The sequence below is a fragment of the Strongylocentrotus purpuratus genome, unplaced genomic scaffold (genome assembly GCF_000002235.5).
Source record: "Strongylocentrotus purpuratus isolate Spur 01 unplaced genomic scaffold, Spur_5.0 spur5_scaffold_12, whole genome shotgun sequence".
NCBI lineage: Eukaryota > Metazoa > Echinodermata > Echinoidea > Camarodonta > Strongylocentrotidae > Strongylocentrotus > Strongylocentrotus purpuratus.
The window spans coordinates 16150974-16159535 of NW_022145597.1; positions in this window are offsets into that span (position 1 = coordinate 16150974).

The following is an 8562-nucleotide window of genomic DNA, read 5'->3' on the forward strand; positions in this document are numbered from 1 at the left end:
TTGTGTTCCATTTTTTTTCTTCACGCATGCATGGGTCTGTCCATGATTTGAAATACTGTTAAAAACCTTTTTGTTGATGTTGAAAAATTGCGTTTACATGAGAAATATTGGCTATACATTTAATTATTGTTCTTTTAAAACATATCGGCTCTTTGTTCATTCTCCCCATGAGACTATTTAAAGGAAAAAGCATATCTCAATGAATAAACTGCAATGGATGAATGAAAATAGTGTATTCTTTGCGCTGATGAATTAATCTAGCAAAGATATAAATATAGAATTATGAAATATGTACTGTCAGACCCAACTTAGAAAAAACAAGTACGGGCAAATACTTGGAAAAAACAACGCTTAGTCATTATATAGGGCATTCAACACTCACTGCGAGGCATGTGAACATTTTCGAAGTAACTAGTGTTGACATAGCTATTTCGTAAAATATTGTTTAGGTTCAAAAATTGCTATCACCCCTCCTTTATTTATTAACCGAACAATGAAATATTATCGAATGTGAAATATGAAATGTCATATTTTTCGTTTGAGCAGGGTTTTCTTTTCTATTGTCGTTTTTTTTTTTTTTTAATTATTTTTTCTGGTTTTGCTTGTCAGATATATTTTTCGGATTGCGACCCTCCCCCTTTTTACAAAACGCTGGATCCGCCCCTGGTACCTCTGCTGGTGCTGTTTGTGTCTTCGCCGCCGGATATGACGTCATCCCGTCGGATACCCAATTTCTCCTTCCACAGGGCGACAATGCGCTTGTTGCAGCCGAAAGCCAGAAGGACAAAGACCCCCTGCAGCGAATTGACGACAGTGAAGGCGTACCAGAGCTCCGGGACGTATTGGCTGGCGAAAGCCAAGATCCATGTGAACCCTAAGACACCAGACAACTATTAAGGAAGAATCAGAGGGTATTAAAAGATAAAGTTGACACAGAGCGTGGGTGGTCATTTAAAAAAATTATGGAGCTCCGAAAAGTTCATTCCCCCAGATATTGAACCTTTTTTGAGTCTCCCCGAAATGACTGCTGGCTAATCACTAGCAACTTCCGATGGTGGAACTGTCTTTCACAACTATAGCTCTGGAAAGAAGCATATAATGGTCTGACTGTTCGTTTATTTTATTTCGGGCCATTTCACCTCTATATTGTTTTCAGTTTAGTCTCACATGAACTCTCGCAAGGAAAAATACAGTTATATTAATTTGAGTTGCTCAATAACAGGTGAAAAGGGTGTTTACGATCTTCCTATGTTACATATCAAATAATAATATAAATTTTGTTCACCAAGAGAAGGCTCATCGGCTTCAGTGATGTTGCTCCTGAGAGCCCTGCACTCATTATTACCCCAAGCAATTACCAGGTACCTATTTACACCTGGTTGGAGAGTGGCAAATGTGGATTCATGACATGAATATCACGACACCTCCACAAATAATTAAATAACTGCAAGTTTAACCCCACCCTCCCTTTATGGAGCTCTCACACTCTGCCGTGTAGGCCTACCGTCCACCTGCCGGGCTATTAAAAACACAACAGAGTCCAGAACGTTGGGTTTTGAGCGAACTTGTCCCCGGCCGCAAAAAAAAAAATCATAAAATTAATCTTTTCACCGTTTCGTTGCCATCTTCTGACCGTTCTCACCGGGCGCATACCGGGTGTTGAACGTGCTTCTACCGTCTTCACCGCCCAGATTGACTTTTGTTGAAAATTTTGGCCGTTTCCATACCGGGCCCATACCGGGTCTCGAACGTGTGCACCGGGTTTGTAGCAGCCACCTACCAGTCACTTAGCGTCCCCTCACCGCTCGGAGCGTCCTGTGAGCGAGTCCCCGGACTGCAGACGTCATGACACGACTGCCATAAATACCCCGATTTGAACGGCAACGGTCAGTCCGCTCTCCATTTTTCATCACCGTTCTGTAACGGGTTATGAGCGTGTTGTGAACGTGTTCATACAGTGTGACCGTTTTCATAACGTATTCATACCGTCCTCATACCGTTCAACACCGTCCTCTTGCCGCTTACTTGCGGCCGGTGCCAGCCGGCCAAAGTTTTGAACATGCCCAAAACTTTCGCCGGGTCCCACCGGGTGTAAATAAGCGCCAACGCCCTATTAACGTGTTGCCCGCTTTGATAACGAACCACCGTGTGCCCTCGCCGTTCTCCACCGTCCGCAGACATTTTCGCGCACACTGGCACACGGTGGGCCTACACGGCAGAGTGTGAGAGTCACTTTAAACAGAGATACTATGAAGCTCTTCGCAGCGCACCTGAATTTGAATTTAACTAAAAGTTAAACTTTGGAACATATTCCATGAAGTAACACTTTTAATTTCCTTAAACAAAATCCACAGTAACTTGATTGTCTGACGAAACACAACATTATGTATGAAATGGAAATGTCTTTAAAGTCAATCAAAATTGAAAAATTAAAACGATTGCAGGTCGCATTTTGTCTTCTCTTATACCAATACCCCAAATCCAACCCGGTGTAAATAGGTACCTGGTAATTGCCGGGATGATGATAATTGCAGGGGCCTCAGTATGCACTGCACTTAAACTGGTGAGCCTTCTTTGTGTAAACAGGGCAATTTTGAAGGAATGACTTTTCTGCACCAGGGAACTAACAAACTAACTTGGTCTCGACCACTCTCGAGAGCTGAATAAGGTTTTACAACATTAGTAAAGAGATTATCGAAACAGCGGTATTACTTTCCTACCTTGACATAGAGTGACAGTTCCTCCTTTGCTTTTACTAGAGCTGTTCTATCTCTCAATGCTCTGTCGGCCGCTCTTTTGGTAAGTCTTATCCCCAGCATGGTGTCAATGAACAAGATTGCATTCAGAAACAGGAGTGAAGCAAGGGGTACGCCGAAGCCGAAAAGGCTTGCATCTCCTCTAGATAGCCAGCATAAATCATCATTGTCATAGATGAGGTGAAGATCAGTACAGCCACACAAGTCGAGTGCCAGGCAAGTACCTACTATCAACGCTGGGGCTCCGCAAGCGTAGAGGGCATACCAGACGTATACTTTATTAGATTTTGCCCGAATTTGTAACTTGACGCGAGACCCAAATGTCCGGTTCAGATCGATGGCGAGTGCGTTCATCCAGAAGAAAAGTGACAACAAGAAATAGTGCGTGATAGCTGCCACTGCCTTGCAAAGGATCGTATTTTGTATATTCAAAGCACCCACGTATAGTAATGTAAATGCTATCAGAAGAGCAATGGAGAGAGAAAGAATCAAATTGCCAGCCAGATTGCGAAGGGTTGGGAAGAGTGAAAATGTAGTTATTACGATTAAAACAGATATCATGGATAGAACTGTTCCTACAGTGGACATGATTCCCAGAGCATCGAGGTTGAGTTCAGCCAATACATATTCCTTTAGACAATACACAGCAGAGCCGTCCGGCAGTATTTGGAACTGATCAGGTGGGAGGACAGTATCGCCCTTCAGGATTCTCAAGGATTCTTTGGTGTGGTTTGACACAAATTCAAACTCGCTTGCTTGTACATTTATATATTTGTCACACATGAGTGTGGTATTGTCCGGACATATATCATCTACGTTTAAAACACTTATGATATATTTCCTTGTCTTACTAGTGATATTAACTCTGAATGGTCTCAGAGATGTTTTGTTGAGATCCGGAAATGTCCAGGAACTATGGGACTCACAGTTCCATCCTGCAGGAACATCAATCAACAGTTCTACCAGAGACAGGTTTCCGAATGAAGGCGTGTATAAACATGATGTGTAATTGATCAACGTATTGATACCCTGATCTAACTCCATACTGGAAAGAGACAGGGCAGTGAAATTCATTTCCACATCAAAATACAATTGACATAACAGATCAGAAGCGGTTTGGTAGCAAACGTCTTTGTCCTCTACCTGATCCTCTGTGGGAATACAGGACATTTTTGGTGGTGATGACATTACAGAGAATACTATCAGGTCTAGGAATGAGGCGATGATAAGATTGTTTACTGCGGCAGCAAGGTATTCTGCGTCAAGTGATGTCATATTCATCATGTCGATTGACGACAAGTTCATTGATTTCTTAGAGTCCGTTTGACCATAGAAGAATGACAGAAAAACCCTTCCGTTCTGATTTGCCAGGACACGTTCGCATTTTTCAGTTGTGGTGTTGTATTTCGATCCGGAGAAACAAAACAATACTTGGCATGTGCTCGTGATGGGGTCAAAGGCTTCGTTTGGTCCACAAGACATGGCGGCCTGCACCTGATCATCGCTTGCAAAAATGAAGTATTGAACAAATGGTGTTCCTCCTGGAGTAGCTCCATCCTTGGATCCATAGTCAACTGAATTGCACAGTTGAAGATAGTCCCTGCACACGTCAATTCCACTACAATGTGCGCAGTGCAGATTCTGATAAACGGTACCGTTCTGCTTGACGGGAGCAAGGTAGGATGGACACTTCATCTGAGTAAGCCTACCGTTGAGATAGTCCCCTTGACAGGTCTTCACATCGACCCGAAAACAAGGCCGAGGTACGACGTCATCAAGTATATTAGATGGTGGGTTCAATATGGCTTTACAAGGTAAAAGCCCTCCTGATACCAATTCTTCAAACGTAACGTCGAATTGAGTGTCACTACTTGACAAAGATGAAATCTGCAATGATGGTCCCATGCCATCACATCGCCAATTCCGATGCCAGGGATGAACTCTAGTTAAGGACACCCCTTGACATAATGCGCAGTATATGTTCTTGAAATGGCCTATGCCCCGGACAGCAACGGGAGTTGTGAATATGTCCTCAGATACCGCCGGATTCTCACAGTGGTTGCGGTATACACTATCTGGTAAGACATGAGCGGGGCACTTTGAAATGAGGAGGTACGACGCATAGATCGTTGCATTTGTACCTCCTACTAGGCCATATCTTGTACCCCGAACTGTGGTGCACGTCATATATTGGATATATTCATCCTCCCATGCCTTGTTGTCATGTATAACACCAGATTTTCCATCCGATGCTCCTGCTGCGAACGTCTTCTCAGCGTCGGGGCAACATTCATCGTAAAGTGCGCACTTTCGATCGCACTTACACACTCCTTCCCTCCAGTCGTTACAAGAGAAAGGATCGAAACGACTGGGGCAGGATGGATCCAGGAATTGATGATGTTGTCGCCCTTCCTGACTGCATTCCACAGCTTCTGCATGCGTACAGGAAAAACCCATGTATATTATGAGGATAACAACAACAACTACAACGACAACAATTATAATAATGCTTATAATATTCATCATGATTATAATAGTAATGATAATAATATCGTCAATTTTTATACCGGATAACAATTATAATACAATTCTTTATGCGATTAACTTTAACAAGTGTGTTACCTTGATCAGAATTACTACTACAAGAAGAGGTAAGTCTTCAGGGCTTTCCTAAACGTATCAAGACAAAACATATTACAAAATGGTTAAGGGTAAACAAAAATCCACAGAGCAGGAGATGATGCTATTTTATCGAAACAGGCTTAAATCGTCGGCGAACTAACGAAATTTTAAATAAGATGAAGAGTTCAGTATTTCGTTTAAATATGTCAGGAAAAAGATTTGTCTTAAAACGAATCCCTGGGGTACCCCACACTTCAGTGCTTTTGTTTCAGAACCAATAAAGTCAATATGAAACCAATTGATACATATGTTCTAAAAGATTAGAATATCAATTTAAAGAATATTGAGCAAGTGTAATAAAGGAAAAATTCGTTAACAAAGGATATTTAAAGTAAAGTGTTTATTGAAAAAGTTTATTTGTAAAAAGTCAAATTAACTTTTAAAAAAAGGAACCAAGAATTAAACAAAAATATTCATCTCATATACGTCACGTTATTTTATCACAGCACCGATTTGTTTTTGCTCCTTGTTTTTGCACATCAAATGTAAACCTCTTGAGCCTGTGTCTTAAGGTGAGCAAAATACAGTGTCCACGTTTAATTGTACATCGAACCTATACAACATGAATGAATGAATGAATGAAAGTGTGAAAGAAGACTCATACAATGGTCAGAAACTTCAACAGTAAAATGCATTACAGAAAATGAATTTCTAAAAGGAAGGTTGGGCGAGCTCATAGGAAAAGAGAAAAGCATAAAATGGATTTTCCCTAACAAATAGATTGAGTACAATTCTTGTTCTAAAAACCCACACACACACACATGTGCATTCACTTTCACAGTTTGTTCTCACCTGTGGTGAAATTCATAAGCTCGATCATTTCAGCACTTGAGTTCTTTTCTTTCAGAATCAATACTGTCAATATGAAACAAATTGATACATGTTCTCCCGTTAATTTGTAAACAAGTCCAATGGTAATCCTGGTATGCCAAAATGGCTTACTTTATTTTGAAGTGTGATAATTATAATAACAATAATAGTAAATATATGAATAATAGTAATACAAGTGATAATGATAATAATTACTACTTTTATAGTGCGCATGCATCCATCCCGTGGATGCCTAGGCGCCTACTATAAAGTAAACGATTTATATCCACTCTGGCTTTAGCCCACTTGCCCTCAAACGCTAAAAGGATTCGATGAATAAATTCCTATCGGGTACCCATTTCCTACACTAGGGTGGAGAGCGGCACGTGTAGATCAATATCATGCCAAAGGACTCTAATGCCTCAAGATCGAACTGCCAAGCACGTGTTCCAAACTTTATTTATATGGGATATACAACAGACTTTAATTTAAATTTTCCCTGAGTCGATTTTCCCATAGATGAAAGTGTGAAAAAAGACTCATACAATGGTCAAAAACTTCCACAGTAAAATTTTCTTACAGACAGTGAATTTCTAAAAGGAAGGTTAAGCGAGCTCATAGGAAGAGAGAAAAGCATAAAATGGATTTTCACTAACAAATAGATTGAGTACAATTCTTGTTCTAAAAACCCACACACACCCACACATGTGCATTCACTTTCACATTTTGTTCTCACCTGTTGTGAAATTCATAAGCTCGATTATGTCAGCACTTCCCATTCTCTTGTCCGCAATCAGAGGTATCGCGAAGAGGAGGAAGCCGACTTCTAAAACGTGATACATTGTGTTGTGTGGTATATCTGTTATAGTAATCAATAGGCAATTAGTTAGGATGTTTCTATTTCTGTTGGCATTTTGTGTTATCCAATGATACAGTGGATCATATTCTGCTTAAGATGACAGACATAGAAAAAAATGACATTATGCTGAATATTTACAAAGTTCATAGAATGGTTGAATTCTGCAGAGAAAATATGAATAAAAATGGTTATGTAATCAATATCATCATTACTATTCTAGTACAGTAATAATATTGGTGGATATATCGTCTATGATGACATGCATGGTAAAAAAAAGACTTTGTATCAGCACATCAAAAAGGTATACTTGTGAACTGTAACAATTAACAATGGAAATACAATTATGATTACAAATAAAAAAAAACAATTCAATCGAGATAATTCATCGTAATACGGTGAAAAATATTAAAACAATTGAAAAGAAAATCCTCGGGAGTTCACTTTTTCACAAGAACGGTTTTAATTTTATTTCGTGAGATCCTACTTGACGAAATAAATTAAAATCGGTCAAATTGAAGAAGTGAACTTCAAGCATTTATATTTCTATTATTTTAATCATTATATGTATATATATATATATATATATATATATAATGGATTGATGGAAGAGTTGACAAACTTAATACTTACATAATGTTATTCATTCATTCATTGCAACAAAAAGGTTGGATTTTAAATGTTTAATAAAGTAAACTAAGGGAGTGGTACATAAATTAATTTTTCCTTAATTTCGATGAATCTTCTGAGTCCACTTTCTGCTATGATGAATTAATGTGCAGGTGAAACACAAAATATGCAGAAAATTAAGCAGGGAACCACGAATTCCAAAGGATGCAAACAGAGTAAAATCGCAAAGCTGACATCTACTGAGGAGCTCAAATCTATAATATTCAAGCACTGCTCTCCAATAGGTTCCTCACATTCTACTTAATCTATCATTTGAATTGAGAATCACCTAGACGTGCTCATAATATACTATATGACTCGTATACATATATATATATATATAATTTCTATTTTTATATGTATGTCTATATTTTTCGTAAAATGTTGAACAAATAAAAACTTGAAATCAATTTTGAGCCATACCATTCCTCCCTCAGCAAAAGATTTTTTTTTCAAAGACAAAATTGCTCCATCTTTCTTTTCATCGACGCTGTCGGTAAGAAGTAAAAGCGAAATTCATTCATATCTCTACATGCGTAATCAAAAATGGCTCTCGGTATAACTTTATTGAATGGCTATTTCTTAGAGAATCAATATGTACGAGTTCTTAACATGTAGACCCACTTTTCAATACAGCGAGACGAGGAAATTGTCATGTCCGAAATCTATAATGAACTGTGATGCAACGAAAATAAAATCCAAAACAAACACATATATTACAAGCGCGCAGAAAAATCAATAATTTTTGATGACATTTACCAGAGGAGATTTTCACGTTTCTGCTTGGTC